We start from the raw sequence: 16108 nt of genomic DNA, 5'->3' as shown, positions 1-16108 counted from the left end.
GATGCCCAAGGGCTCTGCAAAGCCTTCATGGGGGAATGGACACCCAGAAGCCTTTTCTCCTCTGGAGGGGGCTCTCTGACAAACCAGTGGCTTCCGGAGAGGACGACCAACCCAGGAGAAGCTATGGTCCTGTGTATGCATGCAGACCCCATCAGAGGCCCCATTCGGATCAAGTGGCTCCAACAAAGCACCATGATCCCTCACAGAGTCCTGGCACAACCCCATTGAAGACCACGGCATGGCTTCCAGCCCTTGAAATAACCAGCAGCATCCTGCCTCCAAGCACCTGAGGATGGGCTCCTGCCTGCCTCTCACCATCTCTAGGCAGGGGGCATGAGCCTTCCCTACTGACAGGTTTTGGGAAGCCATAAAGCACACACCACAAGGGACCATTCCCTCAGTTGGTGATCATACTCTGGCGCTAGGTGCACAGAGGTCTCTAGAGATGTTCCGCCTGGGGCCAAGGAAGAAAACACTGCCTCGATGTGCTCTCTGACTAGAATACAGCTCTAATGAAGGCATGTGAGTGCACCAGATGTGAGCCCATAAATTTGGGGCAGCAGCAGACATTCCTCCTTGGTAGGCAGGAGGTTGCCAAAAGACTACCCTGTACTGCCTGCTGTGAGGGCGGCCAGCCCATAGTTCAAAATTCTCTGGGGCCTATCAGTAGCAACCAAAAGAGCCACTCACTGCGGAACATTCTGGCTGTGGTGAGTCCATTCCAAGGCTTGGCCTGAAACACAAAATTCAAAGCAGAAAGGCTTAAGGAAAGACTCCACCCATGGCTTCAGAACATGTGGGCCCTGGCACTATGGAGCAGGATAGAAAACCAAAGGTGGCAACACATCTTGGATATGTGGAAGCCATCTACACTGGGAGGAGTCTCAAGGGATTTCCTCGAGCGAGAGGCTGCTCCAACACCCACACCCAAACCCACACACACACCCACACCCAGGGCTCTGCAATGGACCAACAATGCAGGCCATCCTGCCCCTGGATCCCTCTGTTAGGCCTCAGCATAATCCTATTGAGCATGATTTTTTGGTCATCAGCTCTCTTCAGGACCATATGAGTTCTCATCATCGACCCAACTGAGGCCCTCCTCACTCACCTGCGCCCTGCCACATGTGAAGGCTTACCTCAGATGCTTCCTGGAAAGAAGGATGCCTGAAGGGATGTGCCATTCTGTCGAATCCACGTGCTGGGCCAAGGCTCATGGTGATTGCCCTAGGGAACATAGGCCAAACACAGATCTTCATTTCTCTGGGGACGATGGCTGCCAAGAGGTGAGAAGGACAGCTGTGAGAACTCCAACTCCATGCTAGATGCATTGGGGCACGTGTGTGCCACACGCTCATGCATCGAATGATGCTACAAGAAATACCTGCAGCAATACATCCAGGAACATAGGGCCCAAATGTACCTCCACGCAGAGACAGGAACATATAGCTGAAACGCATACAAACAGCTCCCTACATAGCTTCCTTCCTGCCTCCCTTCCTCCAGAATGCTCTAGCTCCCTCCCCTTTGACCCTCGTCCTTGGCTCACTCCCTCCATCCATCCATACTTACAAAGATGAAGGCATGAGTGGACAGGTGGATCAATGCCATCTTATGTACCTTAATACTGTGTCAGGGGCAGATGAAATAACCAGTACGTATATGTCTCCCCAGGGAAGGACTAGCCTCATGGATCCTCCAGGCAGCACAAGGCCTGGCACCAGGTCTGCTTGGTGGGGAAAACACTGGGGGTGTTTCTGGGGGGAATGGAGACATTCCTCTGGGCCCGACCCTGGTGTGGGCAAGCGTGTGCTGGCCGATGTCACACTCGGCTTGTCCATGTGCACAACACCCAGACAATGAGGCCTTTATGTCCCACACAGTGGACATTCACAGGAGCTGGAGGGAGCTCTCTTGGTAGGCAGTGGCTCCCGTAGAGGAAGGCCAGCCCAAGAGATGCCACAGGCCTGTATCTGTATGCAGAACCCATGAAAGGGCCTGTCTGAGTAAACTGGCCTATCTGAGGGCCCATGATCCCTCACAGAGACCTGGGAAACCCCATTCCAGCAAGGGACCAGCCCTTCAGCTCTCACAAGAGCCAAGAGCATCTAGCTGCCAAGTCCCTGATCAAGGGTCCTTGTTGCCTCTCACCACCTCCAGGCCTGGCCCCACATCCTCCCAACCAACACTTCTTGGAAGTCACTCAAGCACACCCCACAACTGACCATAAGCTCAGTCCATCCTCGTGCTCTGCCTCGACATGCACAGAGATCTGCGTGGTTGCTCCCCAGGGCAACACGTCATGAAATGGTGCCTCCATGGTCAGTCTTACTACACTTCAGGTCAATCGAGTTGAATTTCAAGGCCCGCATTCCGATCTGGTGGATGGGGAGCCATGTCAAGCATTCCTCCTTGGGGACCACAGAGATTCCCAAACAGGGCCAATTTCTTCTGTGGCAGCATTCCCTACTGTGGCCCGTGCAAGGCCACCAAACAACAGCCATGCAGCTACGCCCTCCTCAGCCCACATCCCGGGACCACCCCTCCCCTTCAGGTCAACAGGGCCTCACGATGGACATGATAACGGGATGCCCAAGGGCTCTGCAAAGCCTTCATGGGGGAATGGACACCCAGAAGCCTTTTCTCCTCTGGAGGGGGCTCTCTGACAAACCAGTGGCTTCCGGAGAGGACGACCAACCCAGGAGAAGCTATGGTCCTGTGTATGCATGCAGACCCCATCAGAGGCCCCATTCGGATCAAGTGGCTCCAACAAAGCACCATGATCCCTCACAGAGTCCTGGCACAACCCCATTGAAGACCACGGCATGGCTTCCAGCCCTTGAAATAACCAGCAGCATCCTGCCTCCAAGCACCTGAGGATGGGCTCCTGCCTGCCTCTCACCATCTCTAGGCAGGGGGCATGAGCCTTCCCTACTGACAGGTTTTGGGAAGCCATAAAGCACACACCACAAGGGACCATTCCCTCAGTGGGTGATCATACTCTGGCGCTAGGTGCACAGAGGTCTCTAGAGATGTTCCGCCTGGGGCCAAGGAAGAAAACACTGCCTCGATGTGCTCTCTGACTAGAATACAGCTCTAATGAAGGCATGTGAGTGCACCAGATGTGAGCCCATAAATTTGGGGCAGCAGCAGACATTCCTCCTTGGTAGGCAGGAGGTTGCCAAAAGACTACCCTGTACTGCCTGCTGTGAGGGCGGCCAGCCCATAGTTCAAAATTCTCTGGGGCCTATCAGTAGCAACCAAAAGAGCCACTCACTGCGGAACATTCTGGCTGTGGTGAGTCCATTCCAAGGCTTGGCCTGAAACACAAAATTCAAAGCAGAAAGGCTTAAGGAAAGACTCCACCCATGGCTTCAGAACATGTGGGCCCTGGCACTATGGAGCAGGATAGAAAACCAAAGGTGGCAACACATCTTGGATATGTGGAAGCCATCTACACTGGGAGGAGTCTCAAGGGATTTCCTCGAGCGAGAGGCTGCTCCAACACCCACACCCAAACCCACACACACACCCACACCCAGGGCTCTGCAATGGACCAACAATGCAGGCCATCCTGCCCCTGGATCCCTCTGTTAGGCCTCAGCATAATCCTATTGAGCATGATTTTTTGGTCATCAGCTCTCTTCAGGACCATATGAGTTCTCATCATCGACCCAACTGAGGCCCTCCTCACTCACCTGCGCCCTGCCACATGTGAAGGCTTACCTCAGATGCTTCCTGGAAAGAAGGATGCCTGAAGGGATGTGCCATTCTGTCGAATCCACGTGCTGGGCCAAGGCTCATGGTGATTGCCCTAGGGAACATAGGCCAAACACAGATCTTCATTTCTCTGGGGACGATGGCTGCCAAGAGGTGAGAAGGACAGCTGTGAGAACTCCAACTCCATGCTAGATGCATTGGGGCACGTGTGTGCCACACGCTCATGCATCGAATGATGCTACAAGAAATACCTGCAGCAATACATCCAGGAACATAGGGCCCAAATGTACCTCCACGCAGAGACAGGAACACATAGCTGAAACGCATACAAACAGCTCCCTACATAGCTTCCTTCCTGCCTCCCTTCCTCCAGAATGCTCTAGCTCCCTCCCCTTTGACCCTCGTCCTTGGCTCACTCCCTCCATCCATCCATACTTACAAAGATGAAGGCATGAGTGGACAGGTGGATCAATGCCATCTTATGTACCTTAATACTGTGTCAGGGGCAGATGAAATAACCAGTACGTATATGTCTCCCCAGGGAAGGACTAGCCTCATGGATCCTCCAGGCAGCACAAGGCCTGGCACCAGGTCTGCTTGGTGGGGAAAACACTGGGGGTGTTTCTGGGGGGAATGGAGACATTCCTCTGGGCCCGACCCTGGTGTGGGCAAGCGTGTGCTGGCCGATGTCACACTCGGCTTGTCCATGTGCACAACACCCAGACAATGAGGCCTTTATGTCCCACACAGTGGACATTCACAGGAGCTGGAGGGAGCTCTCTTGGTAGGCAGTGGCTCCCGTAGAGGAAGGCCAGCCCAAGAGATGCCACAGGCCTGTATCTGTATGCAGAACCCATGAAAGGGCCTGTCTGAGTAAACTGGCCTATCTGAGGGCCCATGATCCCTCACAGAGACCTGGGAAACCCCATTCCAGCAAGGGACCAGCCCTTCAGCTCTCACAAGAGCCAAGAGCATCTAGCTGCCAAGTCCCTGATGAAGGGTCCTTGTTGCCTCTCACCAACTCCAGGCCTGGCCCCACATCCTCCCAACCAACACTTCTTGGAAGTCACTCAAGCACACCCCACAACTGACCATAAGCTCAGTCCATCCTCGTGCTCTGCCTCGACATGCACAGAGATCTGCGTGGTTGCTCCCCAGGGCAACACGTAATGAAATGGTGCCTCCATGGTCAGTCTTACTACACTTCAGGTCAATCGAGTTGAATTTCAAGGTCCGCATTCCGATCTGGTGGATGGGGAGCCATGTCAAGCATTCCTCCTTGGGGACCACAGAGATTCCCAAACAGGGCCAATTTCTTCTGTGGCAGCATTCCCTACTGTGGCCCGTGCAAGGCCACCAAACAACAGCCATGCAGCTACGCCCTCCTCAGCCCACATCCCGGGACCACCCCTCCCCTTCAGGTCAACAGGGCCTCACGATGGACATGATAACGGGATGCCCAAGGGCTCTGCAAAGCCTTCATGGGGGAATGGACACCCAGAAGCCTTTTCTCCTCTGGAGGGGGCTCTCTGACAAACCAGTGGCTTCCGGAGAGGACGACCAACCCAGGAGAAGCTATGGTCCTGTGTATGCATGCAGACCCCATCAGAGGCCCCATTCGGATCAAGTGGCTCCAACAAAGCACCATGATCCCTCACAGAGTCCTGGCACAACCCCATTGAAGACCACGGCATGGCTTCCAGCCCTTGAAATAACCAGCAGCATCCTGCCTCCAAGCACCTGAGGATGGGCTCCTGCCTGCCTCTCACCATCTCTAGGCAGGGGGCATGAGCCTTCCCTACTGACAGGTTTTGGGAAGCCATAAAGCACACACCACAAGGGACCATTCCCTCAGTGGGTGATCATACTCTGGCGCTAGGTGCACAGAGGTCTCTAGAGATGTTCCGCCTGGGGCCAAGGAAGAAAACACCGCCTCGATGTGCTCTCTGACTAGAATACAGCTCTAATGAAGGCATGTGAGTGCACCAGATGTGAGCCCATAAATTTGGGGCAGCAGCAGACATTCCTCCTTGGTAGGCAGGAGGTTGCCAAAAGACTACCCTGTACTGCCTGCTGTGAGGGCGGCCAGCCCATAGTTCAAAATTCTCTGGGGCCTATCAGTAGCAACCAAAAGAGCCACTCACTGCGGAACATTCTGGCTGTGGTGAGTCCATTCCAAGGCTTGGCCTGAAACACAAAATTCAAAGCAGAAAGGCTTAAGGAAAGACTCCACCCATGGCTTCAGAACATGTGGGCCCTGGCACTATGGAGCAGGATAGAAAACCAAAGGTGGCAACACATCTTGGATATGTGGAAGCCATCTACACTGGGAGGAGTCTCAAGGGATTTCCTCGAGCGAGAGGCTGCTCCAACACCCACACCCAAACCCACACACACACCCACACCCAGGGCTCTGCAATGGACCAAAAATGCAGGCCATCCTGCCCCTGGATCCCTCTGTTAGGCCTCAGCGTAATCCTATTGAGCATGATTTTTTGGTCATCAGCTCTCTTCAGGACCATATGAGTTCTCATCATCGACCCAACTGAGGCCCTCCTCACTCACCTGCGCCCTGCCACATGTGAAGGCTTACCTCAGATGCTTCCTGGAAAGAAGGATGCCTGAAGGGATGTGCCATTCTGTCGAATCCACGTGCTGGGCCAAGGCTCATGGTGATTGCCCTAGGGAACATAGGCCAAACACAGATCTTCATTTCTCTGGGGACGATGGCTGCCAAGAGGTGAGAAGGACAGCTGTGAGAACTCCAACTCCATGCTAGATGCATTGGGGCACGTGTGTGCCACACGCTCATGCATCGAATGATGCTACAAGAAATACCTGCAGCAATACATCCAGGAACATAGGGCCCAAATGTACCTCCACGCAGAGACAGGAACACATAGCTGAAACGCATACAAACAGCTCCCTACATAGCTTCCTTCCTGCCTCCCTTCCTCCAGAATGCTCTAGCTCCCTCCCCTTTGACCCTCGTCCTTGGCTCACTCCCTCCATCCATCCATACTTACAAAGATGAAGGCATGAGTGGACAGGTGGATCAATGCCATCTTATGTACCTTAATACTGTGTCAGGGGCAGATGAAATAACCAGTACGTATATGTCTCCCCAGGGAAGGACTAGCCTCATGGATCCTCCAGGCAGCACAAGGCCTGGCACCAGGTCTGCTTGGTGGGGAAAACACTGGGGGTGTTTCTGGGGGGAATGGAGACATTCCTCTGGGCCCGACCCTGGTGTGGGCAAGCGTGTGCTGGCCGATGTCACACTCGGCTTGTCCATGTGCACAACACCCAGACAATGAGGCCTTTATGTCCCACACAGTGGACATTCACAGGAGCTGGAGGGAGCTCTCTTGGTAGGCAGTGGCTCCCGTAGAGGAAGGCCAGCCCAAGAGATGCCACAGGCCTGTATCTGTATGCAGAACCCATGAAAGGGCCTGTCTGAGTAAACTGGCCTATCTGAGGGCCCATGATCCCTCACAGAGACCTGGGAAACCCCATTCCAGCAAGGGACCAGCCCTTCAGCTCTCACAAGAGCCAAGAGCATCTAGCTGCCAAGTCCCTGATGAAGGGTCCTTGTTGCCTCTCACCAACTCCAGGCCTGGCCCCACATCCTCCCAACCAACACTTCTTGGAAGTCACTCAAGCACACCCCACAACTGACCATAAGCTCAGTCCATCCTCGTGCTCTGCCTCGACATGCACAGAGATCTGCGTGGTTGCTCCCCAGGGCAACACGTAATGAAATGGTGCCTCCATGGTCAGTCTTACTACACTTCAGGTCAATCGAGTTGAATTTCAAGGTCCGCATTCCGATCTGGTGGATGGGGAGCCATGTCAAGCATTCCTCCTTGGGGACCACAGAGATTCCCAAACAGGGCCAATTTCTTCTGTGGCAGCATTCCCTACTGTGGCCCGTGCAAGGCCACCAAACAACAGCCATGCAGCTACGCCCTCCTCAGCCCACATCCCGGGACCACCCCTCCCCTTCAGGTCAACAGGGCCTCACGATGGACATGATAACGGGATGCCCAAGGGCTCTGCAAAGCCTTCATGGGGGAATGGACACCCAGAAGCCTTTTCTCCTCTGGAGGGGGCTCTCTGACAAACCAGTGGCTTCCGGAGAGGACGACCAACCCAGGAGAAGCTATGGTCCTGTGTATGCATGCAGACCCCATCAGAGGCCCCATTCGGATCAAGTGGCTCCAACAAAGCACCATGATCCCTCACAGAGTCCTGGCACAACCCCATTGAAGACCACGGCATGGCTTCCAGCCCTTGAAATAACCAGCAGCATCCTGCCTCCAAGCACCTGAGGATGGGCTCCTGCCTGCCTCTCACCATCTCTAGGCAGGGGGCATGAGCCTTCCCTACTGACAGGTTTTGGGAAGCCATAAAGCACACACCACAAGGGACCATTCCCTCAGTGGGTGATCATACTCTGGCGCTAGGTGCACAGAGGTCTCTAGAGATGTTCCGCCTGGGGCCAAGGAAGAAAACACCGCCTCGATGTGCTCTCTGACTAGAATACAGCTCTAATGAAGGCATGTGAGTGCACCAGATGTGAGCCCATAAATTTGGGGCAGCAGCAGACATTCCTCCTTGGTAGGCAGGAGGTTGCCAAAAGACTACCCTGTACTGCCTGCTGTGAGGGCGGCCAGCCCATAGTTCAAAATTCTCTGGGGCCTATCAGTAGCAACCAAAAGAGCCACTCACTGCGGAACATTCTGGCTGTGGTGAGTCCATTCCAAGGCTTGGCCTGAAACACAAAATTCAAAGCAGAAAGGCTTAAGGAAAGACTCCACCCATGGCTTCAGAACATGTGGGCCCTGGCACTATGGAGCACGATAGAAAACCAAAGGTGGCAACACATCTTGGATATGTGGAAGCCATCTACACTGGGAGGAGTCTCAAGGGATTTCCTCGAGCGAGAGGCTGCTCCAACACCCACACCCAAACCCACACACACACCCACACCCAGGGCTCTGCAATGGACCAAAAATGCAGGCCATCCTGCCCCTGGATCCCTCTGTTAGGCCTCAGCGTAATCCTATTGAGCATGATTTTTTGGTCATCAGCTCTCTTCAGGACCATATGAGTTCTCATCATCGACCCAACTGAGGCCCTCCTCACTCACCTGCGCCCTGCCACATGTGAAGGCTTACCTCAGATGCTTCCTGGAAAGAAGGATGCCTGAAGGGATGTGCCATTCTGTCGAATCCACGTGCTGGGCCAAGGCTCATGGTGATTGCCCTAGGGAACATAGGCCAAACACAGATCTTCATTTCTCTGGGGACGATGGCTGCCAAGAGGTGAGAAGGACAGCTGTGAGAACTCCAACTCCATGCTAGATGCATTGGGGCACGTGTGTGCCACACGCTCATGCATCGAATGATGCTACAAGAAATACCTGCAGCAATACATCCAGGAACATAGGGCCCAAATGTACCTCCACGCAGAGACAGGAACACATAGCTGAAACGCATACAAACAGCTCCCTACATAGCTTCCTTCCTGCCTCCCTTCCTCCAGAATGCTCTAGCTCCCTCCCCTTTGACCCTCGTCCTTGGCTCACTCCCTCCATCCATCCATACTTACAAAGATGAAGGCATGAGTGGACAGGTGGATCAATGCCATCTTATGTACCTTAATACTGTGTCAGGGGCAGATGAAATAACCAGTACGTATATGTCTCCCCAGGGAAGGACTAGCCTCATGGATCCTCCAGGCAGCACAAGGCCTGGCACCAGGTCTGCTTGGTGGGGAAAACACTGGGGGTGTTTCTGGGGGGAATGGAGACATTCCTCTGGGCCCGACCCTGGTGTGGGCAAGCGTGTGCTGGCCGATGTCACACTCGGCTTGTCCATGTGCACAACACCCAGACAATGAGGCCTTTATGTCCCACACAGTGGACATTCACAGGAGCTGGAGGGAGCTCTCTTGGTAGGCAGTGGCTCCCGTAGAGGAAGGCCAGCCCAAGAGATGCCACAGGCCTGTATCTGTATGCAGAACCCATGAAAGGGCCTGTCTGAGTAAACTGGCCTATCTGAGGGCCCATGATCCCTCACAGAGACCTGGGAAACCCCATTCCAGCAAGGGACCAGCCCTTCAGCTCTCACAAGAGCCAAGAGCATCTAGCTGCCAAGTCCCTGATGAAGGGTCCTTGTTGCCTCTCACCAACTCCAGGCCTGGCCCCACATCCTCCCAACCAACACTTCTTGGAAGTCACTCAAGCACACCCCACAACTGACCATAAGCTCAGTCCATCCTCGTGCTCTGCCTCGACATGCACAGAGATCTGCGTGGTTGCTCCCCAGGGCAACACGTCATGAAATGGTGCCTCCATGGTCAGTCTTACTACACTTCAGGTCAATCGAGTTGAATTTCAAGGCCTGCATTCCGATCTGGTGGATGGGGAGCCATGTCAAGCATTCCTCCTTGGGGACCACAGAGATTCCCAAACAGGGCCAATTTCTTCTGTGGCAGCATTCCCTACTGTGGCCCGTGCAAGGCCACCAAACAACAGCCATGCAGCTACGCCCTCCTCAGCCCACATCCCGGGACCACCCCTCCCCTTCAGGTCAACAGGGCCTCACGATGGACATGATAACGGGATGCCCAAGGGCTCTGCAAAGCCTTCATGGGGGAATGGACACCCAGAAGCCTTTTCTCCTCTGGAGGGGGCTCTCTGACAAACCAGTGGCTTCCGGAGAGGACGACCAACCCAGGAGAAGCTATGGTCCTGTGTATGCATGCAGACCCCATCAGAGGCCCCATTCGGATCAAGTGGCTCCAACAAAGCACCATGATCCCTCACAGAGTCCTGGCACAACCCCATTGAAGACCACGGCATGGCTTCCAGCCCTTGAAATAACCAGCAGCATCCTGCCTCCAAGCACCTGAGGATGGGCTCCTGCCTGCCTCTCACCATCTCTAGGCAGGGGGCATGAGCCTTCCCTACTGACAGGTTTTGGGAAGCCATAAAGCACACACCACAAGGGACCATTCCCTCAGTGGGTGATCATACTCTGGCGCTAGGTGCACAGAGGTCTCTAGAGATGTTCCGCCTGGGGCCAAGGAAGAAAACACCGCCTCGATGTGCTCTCTGACTAGAATACAGCTCTAATGAAGGCATGTGAGTGCACCAGATGTGAGCCCATAAATTTGGGGCAGCAGCAGACATTCCTCCTTGGTAGGCAGGAGGTTGCCAAAAGACTACCCTGTACTGCCTGCTGTGAGGGCGGCCAGCCCATAGTTCAAAATTCTCTGGGGCCTATCAGTAGCAACCAAAAGAGCCACTCACTGCGGAACATTCTGGCTGTGGTGAGTCCATTCCAAGGCTTGGCCTGAAACACAAAATTCAAAGCAGAAAGGCTTAAGGAAAGACTCCACCCATGGCTTCAGAACATGTGGGCCCTGGCACTATGGAGCAGGATAGAAAACCAAAGGTGGCAACACATCTTGGATATGTGGAAGCCATCTACACTGGGAGGAGTCTCAAGGGATTTCCTCGAGCGAGAGGCTGCTCCAACACCCACACCCAAACCCACACACACACCCACACCCAGGGCTCTGCAATGGACCAAAAATGCAGGCCATCCTGCCCCTGGATCCCTCTGTTAGGCCTCAGCGTAATCCTATTGAGCATGATTTTTTGGTCATCAGCTCTCTTCAGGACCATATGAGTTCTCATCATCGACCCAACTGAGGCCCTCCTCACTCACCTGCGCCCTGCCACATGTGAAGGCTTACCTCAGATGCTTCCTGGAAAGAAGGATGCCTGAAGGGATGTGCCATTCTGTCGAATCCACGTGCTGGGCCAAGGCTCATGGTGATTGCCCTAGGGAACATAGGCCAAACACAGATCTTCATTTCTCTGGGGACGATGGCTGCCAAGAGGTGAGAAGGACAGCTGTGAGAACTCCAACTCCATGCTAGATGCATTGGGGCACGTGTGTGCCACACGCTCATGCATCGAATGATGCTACAAGAAATACCTGCAGCAATACATCCAGGAACATAGGGCCCAAATGTACCTCCACGCAGAGACAGGAACACATAGCTGAAACGCATACAAACAGCTCCCTACATAGCTTCCTTCCTGCCTCCCTTCCTCCAGAATGCTCTAGCTCCCTCCCCTTTGACCCTCGTCCTTGGCTCACTCCCTCCATCCATCCATACTTACAAAGATGAAGGCATGAGTGGACAGGTGGATCAATGCCATCTTATGTACCTTAATACTGTGTCAGGGGCAGATGAAATAACCAGTACGTATATGTCTCCCCAGGGAAGGACTAGCCTCATGGATCCTCCAGGCAGCACAAGGCCTGGCACCAGGTCTGCTTGGTGGGGAAAACACTGGGGGTGTTTCTGGGGGGAATGGAGACATTCCTCTGGGCCCGACCCTGGTGTGGGCAAGCGTGTGCTGGCCGATGTCACACTCGGCTTGTCCATGTGCACAACACCCAGACAATGAGGCCTTTATGTCCCACACAGTGGACATTCACAGGAGCTGGAGGGAGCTCTCTTGGTAGGCAGTGGCTCCCGTAGAGGAAGGCCAGCCCAAGAGATGCCACAGGCCTGTATCTGTATGCAGAACCCATGAAAGGGCCTGTCTGAGTAAACTGGCCTATCTGAGGGCCCATGATCCCTCACAGAGACCTGGGAAACCCCATTCCAGCAAGGGACCAGCCCTTCAGCTCTCACAAGAGCCAAGAGCATCTAGCTGCCAAGTCCCTGATGAAGGGTCCTTGTTGCCTCTCACCAACTCCAGGCCTGGCCCCACATCCTCCCAACCAACACTTCTTGGAAGTCACTCAAGCACACCCCACAACTGACCATAAGCTCAGTCCATCCTCGTGCTCTGCCTCGACATGCACAGAGATCTGCGTGGTTGCTCCCCAGGGCAACACGTAATGAAATGGTGCCTCCATGGTCAGTCTTACTACACTTCAGGTCAATCGAGTTGAATTTCAAGGCCCGCATTCCGATCTGGTGGATGGGGAGCCATGTCAAGCATTCCTCCTTGGGGACCACAGAGATTCCCAAACAGGGCCAATTTCTTCTGTGGCAGCATTCCCTACTGTGGCCCGTGCAAGGCCACCAAACAACAGCCATGCAGCTACGCCCTCCTCAGCCCACATCCCGGGACCACCCCTCCCCTTCAGGTCAACAGGGCCTCACGATGGACATGATAACGGGATGCCCAAGGGCTCTGCAAAGCCTTCATGGGGGAATGGACACCCAGAAGCCTTTTCTCCTCTGGAGGGGGCTCTCTGACAAACCAGTGGCTTCCGGAGAGGACGACCAACCCAGGAGAAGCTATGGTCCTGTGTATGCATGCAGACCCCATCAGAGGCCCCATTCGGATCAAGTGGCTCCAACAAAGCACCATGATCCCTCACAGAGTCCTGGCACAACCCCATTGAAGACCACGGCATGGCTTCCAGCCCTTGAAATAACCAGCAGCATCCTGCCTCCAAGCACCTGAGGATGGGCTCCTGCCTGCCTCTCACCATCTCTAGGCAGGGGGCATGAGCCTTCCCTACTGACAGGTTTTGGGAAGCCATAAAGCACACACCACAAGGGACCATTCCCTCAGTTGGTGATCATACTCTGGCGCTAGGTGCACAGAGGTCTCTAGAGATGTTCCGCCTGGGGCCAAGGAAGAAAACACTGCCTCGATGTGCTCTCTGACTAGAATACAGCTCTAATGAAGGCATGTGAGTGCACCAGATGTGAGCCCATAAATTTGGGGCAGCAGCAGACATTCCTCCTTGGTAGGCAGGAGGTTGCCAAAAGACTACCCTGTACTGCCTGCTGTGAGGGCGGCCAGCCCATAGTTCAAAATTCTCTGGGGCCTATCAGTAGCAACCAAAAGAGCCACTCACTGCGGAACATTCTGGCTGTGGTGAGTCCATTCCAAGGCTTGGCCTGAAACACAAAATTCAAAGCAGAAAGGCTTAAGGAAAGACTCCACCCATGGCTTCAGAACATGTGGGCCCTGGCACTATGGAGCACGATAGAAAACCAAAGGTGGCAACACATCTTGGATATGTGGAAGCCATCTACACTGGGAGGAGTCTCAAGGGATTTCCTCGAGCGAGAGGCTGCTCCAACACCCACACCCAAACCCACACACACACCCACACCCAGGGCTCTGCAATGGACCAAAAATGCAGGCCATCCTGCCCCTGGATCCCTCTGTTAGGCCTCAGCGTAATCCTATTGAGCATGATTTTTTGGTCATCAGCTCTCTTCAGGACCATATGAGTTCTCATCATCGACCCAACTGAGGCCCTCCTCACTCACCTGCGCCCTGCCACATGTGAAGGCTTACCTCAGATGCTTCCTGGAAAGAAGGATGCCTGAAGGGATGTGCCATTCTGTCGAATCCACGTGCTGGGCCAAGGCTCATGGTGATTGCCCTAGGGAACATAGGCCAAACACAGATCTTCATTTCTCTGGGGACGATGGCTGCCAAGAGGTGAGAAGGACAGCTGTGAGAACTCCAACTCCATGCTAGATGCATTGGGGCACGTGTGTGCCACACGCTCATGCATCGAATGATGCTACAAGAAATACCTGCAGCAATACATCCAGGAACATAGGGCCCAAATGTACCTCCACGCAGAGACAGGAACACATAGCTGAAATGCATACAAACAGCTCCCTACATAGCTTCCTTCCTGCCTCCCTTCCTCCAGAATGCTCTAGCTCCCTCCCCTTTGACCCTCGTCCTTGGCTCACTCCCTCCATCCATCCATACTTACAAAGATGAAGGCATGAGTGGACAGGTGGATCAATGCCATCTTATGTACCTTAATACTGTGTCAGGGGCAGATGAAATAACCAGTACGTATATGTCTCCCCAGGGAAGGACTAGCCTCATGGATCCTCCAGGCAGCACAAGGCCTGGCACCAGGTCTGCTTGGTGGGGAAAACACTGGGGGTGTTTCTGGGGGGAATGGAGACATTCCTCTGGGCCCGACCCTGGTGTGGGCAAGCGTGTGCTGGCCGATGTCACACTCGGCTTGTCCATGTGCACAACACCCAGACAATGAGGCCTTTATGTCCCACACAGTGGACATTCACAGGAGCTGGAGGGAGCTCTCTTGGTAGGCAGTGGCTCCCGTAGAGGAAGGCCAGCCCAAGAGATGCCACAGGCCTGTATCTGTATGCAGAACCCATGAAAGGGCCTGTCTGAGTAAACTGGCCTATCTGAGGGCCCATGATCCCTCACAGAGACCTGGGAAACCCCATTCCAGCAAGGGACCAGCCCTTCAGCTCTCACAAGAGCCAAGAGCATCTAGCTGCCAAGTCCCTGATGAAGGGTCCTTGTTGCCTCTCACCACCTCCAGGCCTGGCCCCACATCCTCCCAACCAACACTTCTTGGAAGTCACTCAAGCACACCCCACAACTGACCATAAGCTCAGTCCATCCTCGTGCTCTGCCTCGACATGCACAGAGATCTGCGTGGTTGCTCCCCAGGGCAACACGTAATGAAATGGTGCCTCCATGATCAGTCTTACTACACTTCAGGTCAATCGAGTTGAATTTCAAGGCCCGCATTCCGATCTCGTGGATGGGGAGCCATGTCAAGCATTCCTCCTTGGGGACCACAGAGATTCCCAAACAGGGCCAATTTCTTCTGTGGCAGCATTCCCTACTGTGGCCCGTGCAAGGCCACCAAACAACAGCCATGCAGCTACGCCCTCCTCAGCCCACATCCCGGGACCACCCCTCCCCTTCAGGTCAACAGGGCCTCACGATGGACATGATAACGGGATGCCCAAGGGCTCTGCAAAGCCTTCATGGGGGAATGGACACCCAGAAGCCTTTTCTCCTCTGGAGGGGGCTCTCTGACAAACCAGTGGCTTCCGGAGAGGACGACCAACCCAGGAGAAGCTATGGTCCTGTGTATGCATGCAGACCCCATCAGAGGCCCCATTCGGATCAAGTGGCTCCAACAAAGCACCATGATCCCTCACAGAGTCCTGGCACAACCCCATTGAAGACCACGGCATGGCTTCCAGCCCTTGAAATAACCAGCAGCATCCTGCCTCCAAGCACCTGAGGATGGGCTCCTGCCTGCCTCTCACCATCTCTAGGCAGGGGGCATGAGCCTTCCCTACTGACAGGTTTTGGGAAGCCATAAAGCACACACCACAAGGGACCATTCCCTCAGTTGGTGATCATACTCTGGCGCTAGGTGCACAGAGGTCTCTAGAGATGTTCCGCCTGGGGCCAAGGAAGAAAACACTGCCTCGATGTGCTCTCTGACTAGAATACAGCTCTAATGAAGGCATGTGAGTGCACCAGATGTGAGCCCATAAATTTGGGGCAGCAGCAGACATTCCTCCTTGGTAGGCA

General features: G+C 54.3%; 6 non-coding genes across 6 annotated transcripts; all 6 read right to left on the bottom strand.

Annotated features, from left to right (window-relative positions):
• Window positions 1-1008: 1008 nt before the first annotated feature.
• On the bottom strand, window positions 1009-1089 carry LOC130846876 (small nucleolar RNA SNORD115). Its single transcript, XR_009051671.1, has one exon. It is a non-coding gene; the product is annotated as a small nucleolar RNA SNORD115 (small nucleolar RNA).
• A 2506-nt stretch (window positions 1090-3595) lies between these two features.
• LOC130846875 (small nucleolar RNA SNORD115) lies at window positions 3596-3676 on the bottom strand. The gene has a single exon (XR_009051670.1). It is a non-coding gene; the product is annotated as a small nucleolar RNA SNORD115 (small nucleolar RNA).
• Window positions 3677-6182: 2506 nt separating this feature from the next.
• On the bottom strand, window positions 6183-6263 carry LOC130847632 (small nucleolar RNA SNORD115). Its single transcript, XR_009052379.1, has one exon. It is a non-coding gene; the product is annotated as a small nucleolar RNA SNORD115 (small nucleolar RNA).
• Window positions 6264-8769: 2506 nt separating this feature from the next.
• Window positions 8770-8850, bottom strand: LOC130847631 (small nucleolar RNA SNORD115). Its single transcript, XR_009052378.1, has one exon. It is a non-coding gene; the product is annotated as a small nucleolar RNA SNORD115 (small nucleolar RNA).
• Window positions 8851-11356: 2506 nt separating this feature from the next.
• LOC130847630 (small nucleolar RNA SNORD115) lies at window positions 11357-11437 on the bottom strand. Its single transcript, XR_009052377.1, has one exon. It is a non-coding gene; the product is annotated as a small nucleolar RNA SNORD115 (small nucleolar RNA).
• Window positions 11438-13943: 2506 nt separating this feature from the next.
• LOC130847628 (small nucleolar RNA SNORD115) lies at window positions 13944-14024 on the bottom strand. Its single transcript, XR_009052376.1, has one exon. It is a non-coding gene; the product is annotated as a small nucleolar RNA SNORD115 (small nucleolar RNA).
• Between the last annotated feature and the right edge of the window lie 2084 nt (window positions 14025-16108).

This window comes from Hippopotamus amphibius, chromosome 2 (genome assembly GCF_030028045.1).
Source record: "Hippopotamus amphibius kiboko isolate mHipAmp2 chromosome 2, mHipAmp2.hap2, whole genome shotgun sequence".
Classification (NCBI taxonomy): domain Eukaryota; kingdom Metazoa; phylum Chordata; class Mammalia; order Artiodactyla; family Hippopotamidae; genus Hippopotamus; species Hippopotamus amphibius.
The sequence above is the reverse complement of the archived record's forward strand: the minus strand, read 5'-3'. Positions and strand labels throughout refer to the sequence as shown.